The sequence below is a fragment of the Lissotriton helveticus genome, chromosome 12 (assembly GCF_964261635.1).
Source record: "Lissotriton helveticus chromosome 12, aLisHel1.1, whole genome shotgun sequence".
In the NCBI taxonomy this organism is placed as follows: domain Eukaryota; kingdom Metazoa; phylum Chordata; class Amphibia; order Caudata; family Salamandridae; genus Lissotriton; species Lissotriton helveticus.
In genome coordinates, this window is record NC_136073.1 from 787,436,766 (window position 1) to 787,459,994 (window position 23,229).

At 42.4% G+C, this 23,229-nt stretch overlaps 1 protein-coding gene across 2 annotated transcripts in view; it reads right to left on the reverse strand.

The window, feature by feature from the left end:
* Positions 1-23,229, reverse strand: part of DENND4B (DENN domain containing 4B) — a 294,054-nt gene that overhangs the window by 207,609 nt on the left and 63,216 nt on the right. The window contains exon 1 of one of the 2 annotated variants that reach the window (XM_078670189.1): positions 21,660-22,634. The exons of the other annotated variant lie outside the window; for it this stretch is intronic. The gene's annotated coding sequence lies outside the window, so the exon portion shown is untranslated. Of the gene's footprint in view, positions 1-21,659; positions 22,635-23,229 lie in introns of those variants that run through there. 2 annotated transcript variants of the gene reach the window in all.

Here is a 23,229-nt window from a genome sequence, read left to right on the forward strand (position 1 = left end):
GATTTCTCACTATAGTGCTACAGGTTACGTAATATTGTATTTTGATTATGCAGTATACTTTTTACTCATACGTTTCTGCCTCCATAATAACATTCTTAGTGGAACACTTGTAACCAAGTATTGTTTGGCCATCCATTTTATGGGGAGAGTACGTCACTGGAAATCTCCCCATAGCTCTTCCTCTGCTTTCTCACAAGATTGCTGCCACTTTTTATATTCAAGAAACAAGTGTATGTTAACCATGGCAGAAGCACAAGTCAGCATGGCAGACCCAGCACCCGTGGTAAGTCCTAAAACTCAACTCTCTGTCAAATCATTGCCTTCTCCTTTAAATAAACGTCCAAAGAAAGATTCTCCTTCTCCAGTTAAACCTTCTCCCATATTTATGGAATTAATATTAGAAGAAATACCAGCATTGAGACCCTTCATGGAGGAGACTAATAAGACACTCCACAACCTTGAGGATAATTTGTCATTTATGGACAAGAGTGTCTCTGACCAGGAGCAACAAGTCAGTGAAATCAAAGACTCTGCTTCCACATGATGCAATTAATAAACTTAAAAAGGCATACAGAGGTTCTAGAGAATAGAACCCACAGGAATAACCTCTGAATGTATGGTTTAGCAGAAAATGTGGATGGTAAGGACTCTACAATTTTAAAAGCATTCATTCCGAAAGTTCTGGATCTTCCTTCTTCTACTTAGCTCAACATTCAGTGTGCTCATAGACTGGGTCCTAGATCTAACTCCAAGCCAAGAGGTGTAATCATCTTGTTTTTTTTTTTTTAAATAGACAGTCCTCCTAAAAGCCCTCAATGCTGCAAAAATGAAGAAACAACACAAACTTTATTTCTCTCAAGATGCTGGAACGGTTATAGCAGACAGACGTAAACAATTTCTAGATCTTCGCCTACAGCTCAGAGATATTAATGCTCGATATGGCCTAATTCACCCTTGCCATTTCAAAGAAACCTATAAAGATAGCACAACGACATATAATGATCCTGCAAAATATAAATCTTTCCTTCATCAACGTAGAAAAAATTCAACTGAATAGTTAAATGGATAACTGTTTTTCTATACTTCTACAGATTGTTTGTTCGTATAGTTATTTATAATTCCTCTGATTAACATGTTGTTTCCTTTACAGCATCTGTCCATACCATGACGTAATATCCCGATGTTATGATGACTGTCTGGAGTTCCCCTGTGTTCACCTAGTCTTTCATGGGTTTCCCCCACACCCTAAGCGGACATGGATATTCTCCACCTAGGTATGTTTAACAGCTGTTAGTTTTATGACTTGTACTTTCTTTTTCTTCTTGTTTGTTATCTGTTACAGCTATTCTTTTCTTGTATCTTGCCTTCTTCTTTCTTTTACACTGTAACTGCTTTTTCTTTCTACATTTTGTATTTTCCAGAACATTTCTAAGCTATGTACTTCATATGCCAATCCACTGTTTGCTCATTGTAAGCACTGTTTTATTCTATCAATCCCCTATTGTCATCATTCAGAGTACCTTCCAGGAATCTTTACGGTTTAAATAACCCAATTAAAAGACAAAGAGTTATTTCCCATTTATTTAAACTACAAAAGGATGTCGCACTCCTTCAGAAAACTCGTTCAAGTGAAACAGAAGAGTTAAAGTTAAAAACAAATTGGGTTGGTTGTGTATTTTTTTTCTCCTGCGGTACAGAAAAAAAATGGTGCTATAATTCTTATTCGTAAGAAACTCAACATTACTACCATTTCCAATCCTCGAATACAGAGGGTACATGAAATGGAGTTGATCTATTAATTGACAAAATTCCTTTCTAAATGTATAATGTGTATGGCCCTCCAATAGTAAACAACTCCTTTGGGTTTGATCTTAATGACCAACTCCGGAATGCTGAATATTCATCATGGGAGATGATTGCAATCAAATTGTTGATCCAATTTTAGATAGGCATTCCAATGTTAAATTAATTCCTTCCAAAATGCACAAAGTTTTTTGTTTAGCCATAACGCAAAGAGCTTTGATTGACCCATAGAAATCGCTAATCGAACAAGAGAATACACCTTCTTCTCTCCAGTACATAGCACACAATCTAGAACGGATTACATATTTACCTCCAAATCCCTAGCTCAAAACATGATAGATGCCGAAATTGGTTCTATTTTGATTTCCGATCACGATCCCACTATTTCCGACTTTGATTTATTACCAATTCGTCATCACCCAAAACAATGGAGATTCAAAAATTCCCTTCTTTTAGACCACATACTTAACATGCAATATACCAACTTCATCAGTGAATTTTTCACACTCTGATTCTCAGGATATTTCAACGCATAAATGATGGTGCTCCTTTACAACTTCTGCAAGAGGATTTAGCATTCTCTATGTTCAAGGTAAAAGGAAAAAAGCTGAAAATGCCTCTAAATTCCTATTGACCGAGATCAAAAAGCTGGAGCATATATTCTACCATTCCAGTTCTTCTGAATCTCTACAAAATGTTAAAAAAGCTCATTTTCAATTTAAAAAGTTATCCACTGAGCAGACTTCTTTAATATTAATCCGACAAAATGCTAGATATTATGGAGGTCAAAATGAGACAGGTAAACTTTTAGCTAATTACCAAAAAGCCAGACTGAAAGAATTCTCTACCTTCTATAAATCTTTATATAGCCCAAGACATCCCCCTCCAATTCTCATAGCTCTACGTACTTAAACTTCATTCCTAAACCTACTTTTCATGACCTGGGACTCCTCCTCCTTGGAATCTGATATTACCCTTCAGCACATCTCCATGGCAGTCACAAAACTGAAGCTCAATAAATCTTTAGGACCAGATGGGTTCACGTTTGAATTTTATTCACAATTCCCTACACTTTTATTTCTGTGGCTTATCAAACTTTAGCATTATTTTGCTCACCCTTACACAGCCTGTGGTATTTTTCAAGCAGCACTTATTGGTTTAATTCCCAAAGAAGGCAAAGACCCGTTACATTGTAAAAATCACAGTCCCATATATCTAGTGAATGTGGATTACATACTTTTTGCCAAATTTTTAGGTGCAGTGCTCGTGCGTGCCTGCCCTCCTGCTATTGGTCAATGCCAAAAAGGCCTTTGACAAGTACACTGGCCCCATTTACACCTAGTACTAGAGAACATGGACATCGGCCTGTGGTTTCGCCAATGGGTCCACACTGGTTAGTCTTCCCCGGAGTCAGGGTGTGCATGAATGGAGTGATGGCAGTGATATTTGCCATCACGCAGGAAACCAGGCAGGGTTGCCCTGTCTCCTTTGCTCTTCATGCTCTACTGGAGCCTTTTGCAGAGCGGGTCCGGAGCAATCCCTGCATAGCGGGCATCCAAATGGGTGGGAGGGACCACAAGATTATGTTATACGCACAATGTCCTCTTGACCCTCACCGACCCAAGAAAACATCTTAGTACCAGTAATGACAGAATTGACGGCATTTAGTGGCGCCTACGGATTCAAGACCAACTTACAGAAATGCTTGATCCTCAGTTTGACTATCCCTCATTCACCGAGGGCCCGGCTTAGTACACTATTTCCTTTTCATTGGGCAGACCATGGAATTCCCTATTTGGGGCTACAAAACCACTCCATACTCGTGGCCCCAGCTGCCCACAACTATGGGAACCTTCTTGCGGTCAAAAGGTCCGATCTTACCAAATGGAAGTCTTATGGCCTCTCATGGCTTGCACGTATAGAAGAAGTCAAAATGACCCTCTTACCCAAAATCCTGCAGACCCTTCCCCTTCTTCAATTCCCCCCCCCCTCTCCCCGGGATGCTGGACAAGCTACAATACCTCATTAGGGATTTCATCTAGAAAGGCAAGCAAGAATGGCCGGAGCCCGTGCTTACCTCTCGTTGTCGGTGGGGGGGTCTGAGAATTCCGACACTGCGCTGCTACTATCAGGCGGCGCAATTATGTTACATTGTGCAATGGTCCCGACCCTACACTGAGAAACACTGTAGTTTTATAGACCAGGGGATCGTGGGTATCCATATTTGGTAGGTACTTTGGCTACTGAAGCCACATAGACCTGCCGGTGTCTATATCTTGCCAGTAGTGAGGGCCACTATTGGGGTGTGAGACAGGGTACAATTGAAACACGGCCGCTCTATGCCCTTGTCCCCACAGACACCGTTGATAGGCCCCCTGGACTTTCCATCCACTGCTAAGGGATTGGCAATCACCGTGTGGCAGGAAGCCAACTGTAAGTGAGTTGGGGAGTTCTTTGATGCCAAGGGACTCATGGACTTTCCGACATTGCAATCAGCTTATAAAGGCCACGGCACAATGGCAGCACTGGACAGTCGCCCACTGGGTGACACAACCCTGGCTCAGACGACACACTGGTACAGTGCTCACAACTTTTGAGAAGTGGCTCCTTACATGCTTAACAGACAACAAAAACTCTTGTCCATGTCGATGCATTCCTTGTTATACCTCAGACTACCGTCCACCGCTGGGGCCAAATACGAGATGGAATGTGGGTGACCCTTCACAGATAGAGAATGGAATGTCATCCTACACGGCGCACGAACCTCAGCCATCAACACTAGTAAAGAGAGGTTTTTGAAGCTCGTCTACTATTGGTATGTTACCCCAGCAAGGAACGCCACTTGCGGACCCGCGGGTGGTGGCGGTTGCTGGAGTCATTGTGGGCAAGAGGGCACCCTTTACCCACCTCTTACGGCAATGCCCCAAATTGGAATCCTTCTGGGACGGGGTTTTGTATGAAGTGAACACCATATTTGCAACTGATATTCCCAGAGCTATATCCCGAGCTATATCCTTGTGGGTCTCCCCAATCCACTCACCTCCCCTCTGTGGTCTAGTAGAGGCAAATCAATCACACTGGCGTTCGGAACAGCCAAACAGATCATCCTTGCTATATGGGGTACTGAGACCACACCTACACTTTTAGCTACACCAATTATGGTAAATATAGGGGATGGAGAAGTTGACGGGCGTAGCTACACGCCAGCTCCCCCTATTTGATAAGATGTGGCAACTTTGTCTTAATTACCCATCTGCAGAATACCGGGAACTGTCCTGCCCACTCTATCTGTGGATACAGCGCTTAACCGCAACAGACTATAGTGACTCGCTCTAACCCCTTAGAGTCCACATTTGCATGCATTGTCGCCAGCGCAGGCCCGAAACAACACCACTTTCTTGCATTGCACGTCTCTTTATTCACCCTCTTTTCTCCCCTCCTCTGTGATGCATAAATATTCTGACTATTGCCGATTCACCACCCGCCAGTGAATGTAGGTGGGTAGATCTGGATCACTGCTTTTCCTAAAAGTTAATAAAAAGAGATCTAAAACCTAAATTCAATGATGCTCTTTGTCTCATTTATTTCTCCCTTTTCTTTTACGGAACTTTTGTCCTTTTTATTCAAGACAAGTTTTCTATCTCATCCCTCTATTGCGCACTCATAAAAACTTTTAAAACCTCTGCTTTTTCCCAAATCCTTGTCTCGTACTAACTTTATATATTGCTCCCTTGGTACAGTAATTATCTTAAATAATAGAGTTTTCTTTTGAAAAACATTGAAGGATAAACGCGTTACACTTATTATCACAATCAATTTTTAATGATAATTCATTTTCCCCGGTACAGACACTTTTTAAGTTACCCCAATCATTTTGAGATAAATACATGCAGTTAATCCAACATATTTAAGATTCCATGTCATCACTACAAGATGATAAACATGCCATCACAGTATGAACATATATTACTTACTGTATAAACACATAATTCTAAACCTGCTTTTATCTACAAACACCTGATCTCTTTTTCCACAATTAGAACCAAATCTGCTCTAGAATTACATTTTTTTTAAAAAATATTTTTATTATTGCAAGAAGTACAACTCAATTAAATTTACATGACATAAGATATGCAAAGAAAAGAAAAGAAAGCAAATCAATTAACATCAAAGACAGAGTAACAATTAATACATTTTCAGAAAACAAGTGTAGTTTTTAACAGAAATCACCATAGATTTAGATTGGCCTCTTCGGTCATGATAGTACAGAGATTCATAATTCAGGGCTCAAAAAAAGTTCACCAAATTTTTTCCTTCTTTTTCAATACCTTAGGACCTCTGAGTCTTGCTAGCGAGAGTTCCATTACATTTATTTCGTTTATCAAAGTCCACCATTCAAATATATTTGGAGGTTCTTTTGAGATCCATAAACTTGCTATGACTAGCCTAGCGCAGGCGAATATTATGGTTATTAAATCTTTATGCTGACAATTAACATCTTGGATGTCCAGTAAAACCAAATGTGTTGTCAGTAATCGGGTAGTAATTTGTTTACTAGTTAAAACATCCGTTATCCCCTTCCAAAATGAAAGTAACCCCGGGCAAGAAAAAAGCATATGCTCTATGCCAGCAGCTTCCATGTCGGACATTTTGTTCTGTCGTTTGCTTGATTCCCCTGCGCCCAACTAGATATTCTTTGCGGAGTGTAATATAGCTGCGTGATGGTTCTGTATAGCTGTAGCCTCAGATTAGAGGAAAGGACTATCGAGTTTATGTGACATAGTGAAGATAGAATCTGTGTGGAATTGATATTCATTCCCAGTCTAGAAGACAATTTAGCCGCCATTTTGATACTATCGTCAGTTTTGCCACGAATTAAGTGTCCATAACCCAAGCTAATAAGTGATTTTATTTTGTCAGAGTATAAACATACTAATGTGTCCGATTGGGCCACTTCAGAAATTTTCATTTTACGGAGCAGGTGATCTCTTATTTGGATATATTTAAAATACATATTGTCGCTTAATTCGAATACGAGTTTTAGTGTGTCAAAATCCAAGAGACCATTTGGGCCATACAAATCCCCCAAGGTATTAATGCCGTGTCTAGCCCAAAGGTTTCCTGCCCCGTCTGAGAAAATATCCGGTAGGCCTGGATTACCCCATAGTCTGAGCTCAGCGTTATAAAAAGAAATCTTGTCAATGATCATGATTTGGTCCCAAATTCTTTTGATATGTCTAGCTGTCTTAAACTTTACTCGTTTAAAGTAATTAGGATCATGTAAACGAAAAAAGAATTGGTTGCAATCAGGTCCCAACATGTACTGGTGGTAGAATAGCGAACTCTCGTTTTTCATCAGACTTCGTATACGACGAAAAAAGTTGCGAGAAAGTATAACCTGAAATCGGGAAAAGCTAATCCCCCCTTCTCGATTGGTAGCTCCAGGAATTTCATAGCCCTACGCGCTTTTTTGTAACCTCATAAGAAGCTACTACAAATATCTTCCAGTTTTTTGAAGAAAAGTTTGCTAGGTTGTAAAGGTATGGCCCTGAATAGATATAATAGTTTGGGCAGAATCTTAATTTTTACAAGGTTGATACGTCCCACTAAGCTAAGCGGGATCTTATGCCATTTTTTCAGAGTTAGAGCAATTTCCTTTAGTAGAGAGTCGTAATTCATTGTTATTATCTTATCAATATTAGCTGCTAACTTGATTCCTAAGTACGTTGCACTTTGACATGTGCCAGGAATCGGCTCCGCTGGTTTGTAATTAGCGATGACCTGCGTCTTACTTACATTTAGTTTATATCCTGACACATTGTCAAACTGTGCAGCTTCTTTTACTATTTCTGGGATGGCTCTAACTAAGTCTGTGGTATATACCGCAATGTCATCTGCGAAAGCAGTTATTTTTAAGCTCTCCCCGCCATGGTGAGTTGGAATAATATTAGCTTGTACAGACAATGCGTTTAGAAATGGCTCCAAAGACAGAGCGAAAAGCAGAGGGGACAGAGGGCAACCTTGCCTTGTTCCCCTCCCTATCAGGAAGTTCGCTGATTCCCTTCCCCCATAGCTGATCCTGGCCAACGGATTGTCGTACAGTGAACATACCCAATCGAGATATTGGCCCTGAATGCCCATCTTCTTTAACACCTGCCACAAATACTCCCACCCCACTCGGTCAAATGCCTTTTCTGCATCTAGCATGACCATTCCGAGTGGGGTAAGGGTAGTTGAGCTACATCAAAAGCTGTAATTGCGGTGTTCACATGGGTCGTGGTGTCTCTCCCCATCACGAACCCGTGCTGCTGCATATTGACCAAGTCCGGCATAATGGGGGCTAGGCGATTTGCCAAGATTTTAGAAAAGATTTTTGCATCTGAATTGAGCAGAGATATCGGCCGGTAAGAGCCACATTCCTCCGGAGGTTTATTCTTCTTAAGAAAGATAACTATTTTAGCTATTTTCCAAGATATTGGAGCCTTCCCAGACTTAGCTATAGAATTGATGACAGATTCTAAAAGAGGCAATAATTCCTCTGCGCAGATTTTATACAATTCCATGGGTCGGCAGTCCTCTCCAGCAGCTTTTCCCAGGGGTAGAGCTAAGATAGCCGTGTTTATTTCAGTTAGTGTTATTTTTGAGCTAAGTTGTTGAAAAGCTTCTATATCAATATCTCTTTGTATGGATAAATGTTTGTTAAGATATTGCAGTATTGCAGCCTTAGTGGTAGCATTGTCTGGGGTATACAAATTTCGATAGTAGCTGACAAACTGGTCTAAGATCTGATCTGGCTGTTCATATTCACATAGATCAGGACCTTTGATTGTTTTAATCTTAGTTCTCGCTTTCTTGTCAGCTGCCTTGTATGCCAGCACTTTGCCGATTCTGTCTCCACCTTCATATTGAGCCATTTTATACTTATGAATTTTGGCGCTGTATCTCTCTCCAAGAGTCTGTTTTAATAGATGATTGTAATTTACACAGCTCTATTCTTAGCTCGTCAATGTTTGATTTTGCCTGTGTAGTGGCTTCGGCTAGTTGCTGTTCTACTTGCAATATATTAGAGGTAGTTAACTTGGTGGCTCGACGATTCTCGGCATTTGCCCTCAAAATATATTGCTGAGCGAACCCCCTTATACTACATTTGCAAGAGTCCCAAACTATGTTAATCTTAGCTGAATTAATGTTCAGCTCTATGAATTCTTTAATGTATTCTTTTAGTGATGCAACGAAGCGAGAGTCTATAAGTAGATATCTTGGGAATGTAAAATGACGTATGTCCCGCCTCTGATCCCTAATTTCAAATTCTAATAATATCGGATTATGGTCGGATGTGATCCTCGGACATAGGTCCATATTACAGTTGTCTGCTATTTGGTCCGTTGCCCAAACCATGTCTATTCTGGAACAGGATCTAAGAGGCGCCGAATAGTAAGTATTTCCCGCTATATAGGGGTATTTAGAGCGCCATACATCCTTCAGATTAAGCAATCTACCAAGTTCCAAAATTGCAGACCTAACCTTGCGCATCCTATTTAGGGAACCCTGTCCCGTAGAATCAATTTTATAGTTGATAACACAGTTAAAATCACCCATGACCAAGACCTCCCCCTCCCACTCTAATAACTCTATACTTAGCTGCTCATACAGCTTAGGGTCGTCTAGATTAGGCCTGTATACCAAAAACAAAACACATTTTTTGAATTCAAATTGAACTTGAGCGATTGCCCACCTTCCCAGTGCGTCCAATGCAGTCTTAAGAATTTTGATCCCTAATCGTTTTTGTTTTACAATGGTCACCCCCCGATTGAGGCACCCAAAGTTGAGCATACCACCAGCTCGTACCCCATTTGGGACAGCAACTTTCTATCCTGGTAGCTAATGTGAGTTTCTGATAGAAGCGCGAAATGGGGTTTATTCATGTCAACCTCCTCTTGTACTAGTCTCCTCTTTTGCTTACTGTTGAGGCCTGCAACATTCCAAACTAATAGTCTTAGCTTAAACATATCTTATATTAGTACCTTTGATTCTCCTCTGTATAAAGTCTTTATTAAACAAACATGGCTTGCTTTTGTCTAAACCGTAATTCTTTCTTGCAATACATTTTTCCCCCTTTTCTTTGACCCACCCTTACCCATTACCTTTCCCCACCCTCTCACTCTCAAGTCCCTAAGGGGGGAGCACCCCTCTATCCCTTGCTGCCGCTGTAGTGGCAGCACAGTGAAGTGGTAAGCATGGAGGCAGCCCCTACCTGCTTCCAAAATAAAATCTTCAATTTGTCAGAGAAGAAAAGCGAGAAGAAAAAAGGGAAGGAGGTAGAGAAGAAAGTATAAAGATTTATGAATGAATGCATTTAAGAGTACGAAAAAAGTTCATCCCAATGCGTCCCTTTGTACTTTCATTTACTGCTTCAAATTCAAGTAGTAAAGCTCAAAAGATCAGGAACGTATCCTGCTGTAGCCATTTCAATTGCCTCTCTCAGTTGTGAATTTTTCTAGAGCCTGAACCGCCTCTTCTTGTTCAGTAAAGAAGAATGACTGACCATTTCTAATCACCTTGAGGCGGGCAGGCTCTTGTAAATAAACCGTACAACCTATAGCCTTAAAAGAGTCGATCAACTTACGGAGCTCCCAGCGTCAGTCCATTGTGCCCTTACTCAACTCCGAGCGCACAAAAAAAGTAATGTTATCAATAGTAACCGGGCTGTTAGATTTGGCTTTGAGAGACACTGCTTGCCTCAGCAGGAAGTTTCCAAAGTAAATCAGGAACGGTCTAGGGAATTTATTATCTTTGTTCTTTTGAAAAAGAGGTAGTCTGTGTACCCGCTGCAATTGGGAGTCCCAGTCCCAATCTGATAAGTCACCGAAAGCCTTTTGAAATAGGTTCACAACATAGGATCTGGGGTCAGCCCCCTTCGTGCCCTCGGGGATCCCAAAAAGTCTGAGGTTATGTCTATGTGCCCTATTCTCTAGGTCCTCCACCTTGGCTTCCAATTTAGATATACGTATTGAGTGAGATCTGGTTAGTGATTCGGATCGAGTTGCACCTTCTTCCACTTCCACAACTCGCTGTTTTAGATCCTCCATCTCCTGCGTGACCCCTCCAAGCTTTTGGCACACTTCACTCATGAATGCCTGCAGTTTAGTATTGTCCTCTCTTAGCTGCAAGAAATGTTGTTGGCCTTCTTGTCTTTAAGACAAGAGAGTCTGCATAATTAAATTGGTGAAAGCGATGTTTACATGGTCTCCTATTTTTTCTTGCGTCATTGATTGAGCCTGCAAGGGACTTGATGAATCGCTGTGGTCCGAAATTAAGGCCAGCGTGTTGACAGGGGGAGAGCTAGGGCCCGCATTTACCTTCTCTTTATCGGTGTTTGATAGTCCCAATAGACAATTATCAGTTCCTGCTTCCATTGGCGTTGAGCTTAGCCTTGAGCTTGTGGAGTCTATTTGTGAGCTGATGAAAGTACTGGTTGCTAAATTGCTGGTCGTGTCCACAAAGAAAGTTGAGGCAAGAGTGCTAAGCTGTGTGACCGTAGCTGTATCCAAGTCGCTGGGCCCAGGATTCGTCAGCAAGATTGGCAAGATTGTTCCGTCCACGTTTACTGGTGCTAGCATTCTTGTATTCTCCAGTCTAGAAGGTGTTTTTTTGTCCCTTGAATGCAAATCTTCATCAGGGCTTGCTCCAGATAACCTCAAGGCCATGCTCTTCACTCCCCCTTGGCTTGGATCCATTTTCTCAGCGGGCTATCATCGACAATAGCCTGTCGCCCCTTCTTGGATACAGAGGGATCTTTGGTCAATGGTTTGCGGACAGTGGTCTTAAATTTAGTTTTAACTTTCAATTGTGCTTTTCTTGAGCCAGATAGTTTACTAGCATTAGATCTGTTATATAAGGTTTCTGTATCAATTTTGTCCTCGTCAAGCATCTCTTCATAGTCAGGGTTAGAGCTCTCCTCTGCTATCTCTAAAGCGTCGGTCAGTAAGCACTCTACTACATTATTTCCCGATAGGGTTTTGCCAAGTTGTTTCTCTGCTGCTGCTCCGACTATGACTGAGTCTGCTATCGTCTGAGTTGCTTGTGCTGCATGAGTGTGACCAATTGCATCAACTCTAATATTTGTGAGGACGTGGATCTCTGCCGGTACCGTCTGCCGGTACCGTAATTAAGTGATCGTCCACGTTTACATTCCCTTCGGCAGCTTCCCTGTCTAGCATTATATCGTTTCCACTCTCTCTTGTATGACCAATCACGAGGACAGATTCATCCTCTGTGTGTAGCTCGGCCTTATCCGTGTCCTTTAAAGCCTCTTTGCCTATGTTAGCCACGTTTAAATTGGCTACCCCATTGTGTTCGGTTAAAAGGACTGTATTCACAACTTTAAAATCTACAGCGTCTGATTCTTTATTGACTATTCCTTCTGATTCACCTGGAGAAAGTAAACTAGAATGATTCAAACTCTCATCACAGCAAGCCGATAAATCAGTATTATTGTCAACGCCTATGTCGAGCACGGCCGGGCGGAGCGTTTGTTTAGCAGCCGAGATGATTGCTCCTTTAACTCCAGCGCCCGTGACCGCCTTAGCTTTCGTGTTTGCTACAGATCAATTTTACATTGCCAGCAGACGCCGTACCTGAATCGTCCGGTTTTCCCGTCTTTCCAATCTTTCCAGCCCGAGTGGAGCGGGTATTCTGCCTCGATGCCATCAATCCAGTAGTGAGCCTCGACTCTGTTATTGAACACGGCGTCCGGTCTTCGTCCAACCCTGCGCACAGCTGAACAGAGAGCAAGCCGAGACCCGCCCCGCTGACCGCCCTGCTGAACACCCGTCCTCGAAGCGGACAGGCCCTTCTGAGTCTCCAAACCGCCAGGATCCTTCTGCTCAAACGGCAGACGAGCTGCAGCATCGACGCCGATTATGGTAAGAGACAGCTTTTGTAGAAATTACAGGATTTTTCGGTTTTGAAGTTTTAGAACTTTTCCCTCCCGTCTTACCATTTGCTCATCTTGGGGTCTGGTATTTTCACCTCTCCAAGTTTCTCCCGTAACAGACTTTTCGTGAGGCAGACTCCAGGCTTCTGTGTTACTTTCCTCTTAACTATTCCAGCTTCAACAACTTGAAGCGCTATACAAACGCTTTTCCTCGCAGTGTCATAGCGTTAGCGGTAGAGGAGCTACTCCATGCTGCCTCCTTCACCTGGCGGCGTCAACCCGCCATCTTGACTCCGCCCATCTGCTCTAGAATTACAATGGGAAAATGATTTACATGTGCAGTGGTCCACCTAATGTCGGGATAAGATCTGGTTTAAGTTGTGTACTGTTTCAAGAGCAGCAAATGTTACCCAAACAATGATATTTATATATAACCGATTCTTTGTTACTTCCATCCTCTTATATAAAATGAAGGTCACTACACATGACATTTGCTGGTCCTGCAATGCACCTCATTGCGATTTGTTACATTTGTTATTTCTTTGCCCTCGCATTGCTGCTTTTTGGCGACAGGTTTGGGAACAGTTTATGAAGATTTTTAAAATCAACATCCGATATATTATACATAATGTAATCTTAGGAAGCTTATGCCCAGTTTGGTCTCACCTAGCATATCCACCTAACCTACTACACACGTTGATAGCTATAGTCTTTCAACAAATAACGTCTAATTGGAAAAACAATATTCATGTTTCTTATAAAGCCTGGTGGTGTGCGGTTTGCTTCAATCATCGATTGCACAGGGCCTAGGTAAACCCCATCTCCTTAGCTATTAAAAGAGAACAAATATGATCACCGTTAACATTGTTTCCTAGTAGTTCAAGCTACAGTAGTAAATCAGTTGATATTTTTCCTGCAGAAGTATTCAAACCTCCCTGAACTGATCCTTGGTTTTTGCTTATGGGCTTATGCTGCATTAGGATTAGTAATGTGTGTTTATAGTGCTCACAATGTCTTGTTTTATAATATCCATTTCAGTCCTTTATCCAGTTTTATGTTGTTCTTCTCTCTTCTTTCTGTCATTTACTTGCAATGTTTTATTGAAACTTTAACCCACTCATTTTACTTTTTTTTTTTGCTCATACTGATGTAACTTGCACCATTATTGTATGTATTATCTTTCACATGTTCAATAGCATCATGCTACCTTGTTATTATTTGCGGTTATCTTTTCAATAAAACATGCTTAAACTGAAAAAAATACTGCTTCGCAGAGTTCTTTTCAAACCGACCAGTCCCAACGTACTAGTCACCGTAGTAGGGACACTTGCCATACTGTACTATGTAAAAGCCCTGGCAATTCTGCTGAGGTAGATTTCAAGAAAGCAAGTTTATAAAGTTTTCACACTGACAAAGAAACCTACACTATTCTAAAAAATTATAGTGTCCAAAACCACAGCACTACATTAAGGATCCAAGGGATACCATCTGCTACCTACTAAAACTCAATGAGTCCAACAAAAGAGTTGCTTAATATAGGCCATTAGGTATGAGACTGACTGCAGCACAGCCAAAGAGGAGGGAGATATCTTCCAGGTGGCTGAAATGCATTGCAAAATCCATCAAAAAAAGCAGAGGGTAGACTCAAACACAGGGAGTTCTTACTTTTATGATTGTCAAAAGGTTGTTTTTGTGTTTGTTGATGTAAATAGAGACTCTAAAAACGAAGTTCTACTACTTCCGCAAAGTCCTGTGATGCCATTGATACAAAACTTTCTGAAAAGCGGGCAACAAGATTGAAGGCAGTTTTTCCAGTGAGGTGTTTGGCCAAGATCTGGGCCACTGGTTGGTTCCATGAACCAAAAAACAAAACCAAATACTTTTTTTTCGCAACCTTTCGCAAAAGAAAATTAGCACTGATTATGCTCTTATTATAAGCATTACACTTTGCACAGCACAATCACCAAATAATTGCTTGGTTTTGTACTATAGATATATCTCTTGTATGAAACAATATAACAGTTTATGATACCCTACTTTGTTGAATTGCTCTTTCCCATTGTACTAATAAAAATAGCTTGTTTGACTTTATCAAATTTGTCCATAAAAAGGCCATTTGAAAAATGCATACAGTACACACTTATCCACCCTGGATATGTCTGAACTAGAATTTGTATTCCACTGCTTTCTCATCCCAGAAATCTCTCGCCTATTTAGAAGGTTTAATGTTGGTCCCCAAGAGCCATGTCATTCCACGCATCTAAATCGGTCTTCAGAACCTTACGGAAAACTAGAGCAATAGTAAATCAGATTTTAGGGACCTTGAAAATATACCATAACCAAGCAAAAGCCCATCTCTTGGGCATGGAGTATAAATTGGGACCAGATTTGGATTCCATGCATGGCCCAATAGGAGACTTCCTGGTGAAAGCCACCCAAGCACAGTCCAGTGGATACGCAGAAACGTGTTGCTGTGCACCAACAACAAGGGCATATTGTCTTCTGACTGGGTGCTAATCCCCCCCCAATGTCATGTTTCCTTTAAAATGCCATATTATGTCTCGGGTACTTGAGCTGTACTCTCCCATAAGTGAATGCAGCATCTCAGCCTGCTCTGCCTATAAACTGTAAACTTCTACCACATGATAGGAATCTCCACAAGGACTATATAGGAATGTACTGTTAACGATCAGTCAAATACCTATAATAGTATTTACTGGGTTTGCACTTCCTCATTTTCAATGCACATACTTCCTTCTCATCGCTGGTTAGCCACCACAATAATCAGTGTGTTTTTGTTAGTTCCTTGCCAGTCAACCTCTTTCCTTTTACCACACTTAACTGGGTGAAACATCTAGGGCAATGCAGATTCGTCTAGGAACTCGCTGATCCAGATTGCCCCTTCCAGAAGTGATCCTGTGCTATAGAAGAAATGTGTGTTTCAAGAAGCGTGGTAGATACAGTATTATGACCCTTGCCCCTTAAACAGCTGGTAAGGCATCTGACCCACTACCCGCCTCATTACAAGATTTCGAGAATAAATCTACCCTTACACTGGATCCCAGTCCCCCCTACCCCCACCCCCAGGTAACCAAGTTTAGGCGCACACTACATGAGTCGGGGAGGAGCCTTTGAACCCACTAAATACCTACAGCTTGTTTCCCAACACCTCATGAGAGTGAGGATCTCGGGCATCATCTGATGATGTTGAAGGAGTTTTCTGTTCTGCAACATACCACATGATTCCAAGTTCTTGTACCTTCTGTGACCTCAATGGATATTCTGTTGCCTAATGCCTTCTCAAGGTACATGGTTGTACCTTCTGCTGCTGGAAGTAGACCCCCTCCCCATCCTGGAATGCCTCAAAAGGTTATCAGTCACTTTGTCTAACCTCCTTCCCATCAAAAATAGATCTCTGGCTCTTTTTTTCCGCTCCGGTAATCTCTCAGGCGGTGGGATTATGGAATTCTGCTTGGGGTGGATGTTACACCATGCCAGTTTTAACTTTGCTACAACACATCATGGTATATAAAAGAGCCTGAAAATAAAACAGAAAGATCCGAAATTAAAATGCTCGCCCATACTAGTTTTCGGATCTCTATTATCCACATAGTGAAGCTCATAAGATTGAATCAGCAAGGATAGAAAGTCTTGTCAACCACACCTACATCTCTTTGGTCACCCTTAGGAATGGGGATAGAGCAGAGAATGGGCTGATTAGTAGCAAGTGTTGGCAAAGACAACTGGCCTGGCTTTAGCAAGCGTTATTTATTATTATCATTATTCAACAAGCAAAATAAAATTTGCAAGACATTTAAAATTAAAGGCGTAGCCCAGAAACCAATGCTTCCTAGCCCCGGCACAGAAGTGCAGGTCTTTGCAAGTAGCGATGCACAGGCGATAAGGCAAAAAGCTGTCACGCAGAGTGTGAGAGAGCCAATGGATGGAGTAGGCTGCCCCATGATGTGTGCTGTGATGGGCGGAGGATAAATGGGAATGACATGTGAGCAATTGATAAAGAGCTCTAACTCAAATCTCCTGTATGTACATATTTATTTTTATTATAATGTTTTCTGGAAAGCAGGATTCTGGAGAGAGAGCCGACAGTATCTCTATGCCAGGCCTAAATAAACTTAGGCATAGCAAATATGTCTGGCTTTAATTCAGGCATTCACAAATGTTGCCAACATGATTCGCATGATGATGATGATGATGAAAGGTATTTGTAGGTTGCAACAGCTACCCGGAAAGGTGCCCCGATGCAGGAGCAGGAAAAAACAGAAAGTTGGATTTTTTCCGGGCTTGGAGAGGTTAGGAATTCCAATATTTGACGGCCAGATAAGAGACAGCTCTCCCCACTCACCACCACCAAACTAGGAATGAAAAATGTAGCACATAATGGCCACGACGCTTTCAGCCCAACGAAGGGCACGTCTAGGATTATATCAAATGATTCTTACACTGACTGGAGTCCAGGCCTCTGTTTTGGTGGGTTAAATGGCAGATACAGAAGGTCTTCATTTTTCCACAGGCTACCAGAAGTGTCCTAAGGTGAAGAGACATGTGGCCGCACAGGGGCAGACCTAGAAGCAGCCTGGCTGCAAGAGTGTGGATCAGTTGTACACACTGCATCAGTGTTTTTAAGAAGTCAATATAAAAAGGATTACAGTAATAAATGTGCAATAGTATCACAGCTTGGACCACTGAGGGACAGTAGTCCATTAGATGTAGTAGTACTAGCTTACACAACATGACATTAGATGTTGCAAAAACACCGATTTATTTACAATGTTAAAGACAAATCTAAGATAATTCCAATATTCCTGGCAGACTCAGAGGGGAGAAGATTATCACCTAGGCCATGCGGGCCACCATGTGAGAAATTAAATTAAAGAGACACTTCCAAAAAGTACCCGTGAGTCCTGTGTCATGCAAGGGGCCACTTCTGATAACTATCCATGAAGGTTGTCAGCAGTAGCACAGACTTATCTGCAAAAGACACAACGAACAGTGACATGAGGGAGTGACCAAACCCTTGAATAAGACTGGCCAATGTGGGAAGATTAATGTTGAAGAATATTGGGGTCAACAAAGTGCCTAACGGCATACCCGGTACCAATGACCTAGAAAAACAAAATAAAGTCTGCAGAACAGACAGAGAAATATCTTTTTAAAAAACAGAAGACAATTAGGCCAGATTTCTATCTCCAACAACTATGTAATAAAACTGATTACATAATGTTGAATGAAGACCACGTGAAACGTTGCACTGAGACCCAGGAGCACTAGCGCTGTCCTGCAAACCGGCTCTAAAATCATATGGATGCAAGCAAAACCATCTCAGTGCCATGATGTATGTGGCAGAAAGCCAGTTTGAGAAGTATCTAAAAAATTGCTATCTTCTACCAAAGTGGAAAGTTGCACATTAAACTCCCATTCCAAGACGTTAGGGGGGAATGGTTGAAAAGCATGAAAAAAAAGTATTGGAACAGTGATTATAAGTGCAATGGGGCGGGGCGTGTGGGGGGTTGTGAGAGGAGTGGCTTAAACGTGCAAAATATTCTGGCACTCTTTTGTTGGCCTTTCATCTTCCAGCAAATGCACATAAAATGTAATACACACACACATCTTAAGTGAAAACTAAAAGCAATTTAAATTACTCAGTGGGAAATGAATTCTTTCACGTATGGAAGCCCAATTAGCTAATGCGATCACTGCAAATGTTTGTTTGTGTATCAAGTCATAGACGAGATCCCTAGTTGGTGAAGTGGGGAATTGTGATGTATAGTTATAGTGCTACAAGTTCCCAGCCTGTGAACGAAATCACTGTGCAATAGACAAAGGCATTCGTTTAAAAGTGTATTGCACACAACATATGACAGGCTGCAGCATTGCGCAAGATTTTTTAGGGCAATTTTAGAGTTCGGCAGATAGGTTACTCCGGTACAAACGGAATGGATATCCCACCTGCTGTATTACAAGCGCCATTGACTACATTGCACTTGTAAAACCGCAGACAGACCCCTTTTGTGACAGAGTAACCCATCTACCAAACTCTACAACAGGTCCCTAGTGTTTAAGATAAAATAAATATTTTGAAAATGCATATTTTGTAAATCAGGTCCCTAGTGTTAACAAATACATACTTTGAAAATGTATATTTTGAGTAATACACAATTAAACTATACCTAGTGCAAATGTGTTTTTAATACGTTTATATTAGAAGGGAGGATGCTGGAACCCATCTGGTAACACCCTTACATTATCTCTCAAAAAGAAAACAATATTTATCTCTATGAAGCCTCAAAATACTGCATCAATTAAAGCCATATCATAGCTTTCAGGCAGCCTTGAGATTTGACAATTTGCATTTTCAGTCAGAAGCACCTTAAGGTTAGCATTAACTGTTCAGGAACGGTTGTTTTTTAACAAAAAGTAGGGGGGCTGGTTTTGTACAATTCAAAGGGATTTGCAATGTTGTTCCAAATGGATCCTGCCCACTTCAACCACTGGCAATAGGTTGATAATTATTGAGACTCACTGGGGTCAACCTTTGACTTCTTCAGGAGGGGGGGAGGTCACCACTGTTTCTCTCCAAAGGCCAGGTACTGAGACGTGGCTAAAATATGTGTTGCATAAAGCTTGCAGTACCGGTGCTAACAAATCGACAGTCATCCCAAAAAATACTTGCAGGAATGGGAAGACCCAGGCTTAATTGCATCATTGTGATATCATTCACTAAGGGCAAAAACTGTGACAGGACAGGTTGGGATGTAGTAATGTGCTCTATAATCTCTTCTGATATTGAGCACTCAATGAAAGATGTATACAGATATTACGTATTTTATCCTTGAAATATGCTGAGATGGTTCACAAAGAACAGCGGAAGGAGGCAAAGGCAGAGAGGTGGCAGCAGGTGAGAACGGATGTTTAACAATGTAAAATATGCTATTTAGCATTTTTAAAAGCTTTACTGTTTTTTCTCAATGCTGGAAAAACAGTAGTAAAATGGGTTTATTTTAAAATATAATTACACACAGGAGATAAGGAATTGAATGTGGCAAGCAGCATAACGAATGACTTTACTTTTCAGATGAAAAATAGGCCCTCGTGCATTCCAATGGAAGTAGTTCCTGGAAGGCGGAATGATACTCTAATTCGTCAATAGCACGAGGTGAGAGGATAGTAATCCTCTGAGTGGAGCCAAAGCCCAATCTGTGTATATATTACAGACGTGGTAACAATACATCGTGCCCTTAGTTGTGCTGTCAAGTCAGACCTAAAAAGGTGAACCAGGAGAATGCCTCCACCCAAGACACTCGAAAGGAGACAAAAAATATATTACTTGGGGTTCATCGTGAGATTTACTGTGAACTCTTCTGTGATTTTGTCCAACCACAGTCTCCCAACACCAATCAAGCAGAGCAAAGGATGTGTATTAATCCAAAACTGAACAGATGTCAAACGACTGTCACGAGTTGGTGAAGAAACTCTACAATTATTCCATGCATGTTTTTTTTAAAGGCTGAGTGAATAAGTTCTATTCAGCAATTAGCAACTGGGTTGTTTCCCTGTAAACTCCAAAACCTGAACAACAGCTTCTTCAGGCGTTTTCTAAATCTGTACAGTGGGGTGAAGATCCCATCCTCTGGACCCTGCATTCTGATTTCAAAGCATGCCTTTCTCTGCTTTGGGGATTCAGAAAAACCAGTGCCCCTTCATCCACCTTCAGAACATAATCTGCAATAGGGGGCTCAACCTCGACCATACTGACACAAAAAGAGCCCTTGATGGACAGGCCTGCAAAGGAGGAAGGGTTCCTCTTGTGCCAGTACTACAGCAGGGTTGACATCGGCGAGTAAATAATCATAGCACATAGGAACAGGCAACTCCAGTATAAAGCCTGTAAGTTGATTATTACAGGCAAATTCTAACATATCTAGTCGCTAGCAATAAAGAAATGCTATAGAATATAGATGGTCTACTGTAATAACCTATTATAGTTGAGTTCAGATATCACAATGCTGCTGCCGGAGCCAGCAGCTAAAGTGAAAGGCACGACATGGAGTAAAAGTAAAGCTGTGGTCTAAATAACAAAAATGAAACCTGGATTCCCTTTGGCTCTGTTTTTCTAAGTGAACAGTGATCAGCTGAAAAAATATATATTTTTGGCAGTATGATTATTTTTGCACCACTTAGGCAATTATAGGAATGATAGAAACTCTATGCATGTTTCTTTTCACCACATTTTGCACTAAAGCGTTTTTTAACTGTGATTTACATAAAACTAATATGTTATTGCAATAAATATTTAACAGCTTTGATGTGTTTAATTTTGCACTACATATTTTGCATTTAGTCTTCACGTCTAAAAAACATCCTATTTCATCTGAAAGAATAACAAACCAATGGTTTAAGGAGTTTAAAGGAAGGGAGATGGTTGACCATGTAGTGTTAAAAGAAATCACGTGCCCGCTGCTGTGCATTCTAATAATATTGGTTGGGAGTGGGAGTTCTATAACTTTATAAAGGGACGCAATTGTTGGCTTCGCCCCTCTATATGGTCATGAAACTCTCTGTGACTTGCAATATCCTTATAATGTATGGCAGGGGTACTTTATCCCACATATAAACTACCCTACAAAGACTAATGCAGGAAGACGACAAACAGGCTGTAGCCAAGGAGGGCTGTTTCTTGGTGGTTAGCACCTTACTACTGACTGTAAGAGCTAAGAAGATAAAAACACAAAATGCTGAGGATGGGCCTCTGCCATACCTGGGCTGATTCAGCTCGTTTATGTACTTTAAAGTGAATCACATGCCTCTAGTTCACCTTAACTTTCCTACAGTACATAGTCCAGCTACACCTCTAAAGACATATTTTCAATCAATCATAGCATTTGTAAAACGCACTACATACCCGTGAGGGTCTCAAGGCGCTGGGTGGGGAACACTGCTACTGTTCGAAGAGCCAGGTCTTGAGGAGTCTTCTGAAGGTTAGGAGGTCTTCGGTCTGCCGTAGGCGGATGGGGAGGGTGTTCCACATCTTGGCGGCGAGGTGGGAGAATGATCTGCCGCCGGCGGTCACTCTTCGGATGCGGGGGACAGTGGTCTTTAGAGCGGAGCTGGCGGGACAGGGTGTAGAGGTTGAGTCGGCTGTTGAGGTACGCTGGTCCGGAGTTGTGAAGTGCCTTGTGTGCGTCACGTGGGTGAGAGCTTTTTCACTGTTACTTGGCTCAGTGTACAGTAAAATGCACGGCTTACCATAGATTTAGTAGAAGTGCACCACGAAAAGTGCTGAATGGAGAATTGCAAAACTGCTTCACTTCATTTTTCTGCCTGCCTGAACCTGGGTACCTCTCGGATGCCGGCGACGCCACAGACCCCAGCGTGACCCTCAAGCACCGCCATTTCCGCCCTCAGGTTTGTAAGGCTCAAACACATGACACCTGACGGCTTAGTGGGTGAATGTATCGCACAGGTCATAAAAATCAATTGCAATGCATTTCACAGACACAAGGATTTCTATAAAATGCCCACGACAAATACAACAGTCAGTAGATCATTCTTTCGATCAAACAACCCTGCTTGTTGTTTATCAGCCAAAGCGAAAGCAGAAATCAAGAGTGGGCAGAAGAGGGCTTCCTGTAGCCGGATAACAACTTCACAGGCCGAAAGCAAGCGTTTGGCAGCTATGAGACCCATAATTACCCGGGCGGCGGCTTCTCAGGGGGCGGCGGGCCAGGCATGAGTCCAAGGGCAGGCGGCGGGGCCTGGAGGGTCCGGAGCGCCGCGACGGGGCTGCCGGAGAAAGTGGCAGCGGATTGAGGAAGTGAGAGCCCTGAAGGGAGGGCGGTGGGGGCCGCCGCCCTCGGCGTGTGGGAACCAGGGCACCGGGGTCACTGGAACCGAGCGCGCGCTCGGAGGGAGCAGGGTCACGCAGGCGTGGGCCACTTCCCTCAGCGCGGCTTCCACAAGCCTCATCCGCGGCTCCACCCCGGGCGGCCGCTCGCCCCGTCCTCGCGCGCCGTGGACGCCGCAGCCCCGGGTCGGCCCAGCACGTGTCACACCGAAGGGGGAACTCCAGGAGTCAATCCACCTCAGCGTGCACGTGACCTCTCCTGTCCCTGGCTGCGAAAAACCACCCGTGCGCATCTCCGGAGAACTTCCTCGGCGCCACCTGTGCGGCCTCGCGCCACCGCCGGCACCTGCACCGAGACAGACGGAAGGGCCCCACCCTCGCCCCTCCGCAAACAGAGGCTTCATGGAGGCCGCGGCGGTAGGGGGGGGGGGGGGGGTATCTTTGGGGCCCCCATCCAGCTCAAGGTCTATGAGTAGGGAGACCAGGCGTCACCGTTTTGCCAGGATGGTCCCAGTTTTTCACCAGCTGTCCCGGCAAATTTCAAGAAATGTCCCGGTTTTTAAATAGGGTCGACTGAAAACGGTGGGAGGTGTTTATTATGTCTTACAAAGCAGGTATAGTTAGCAGT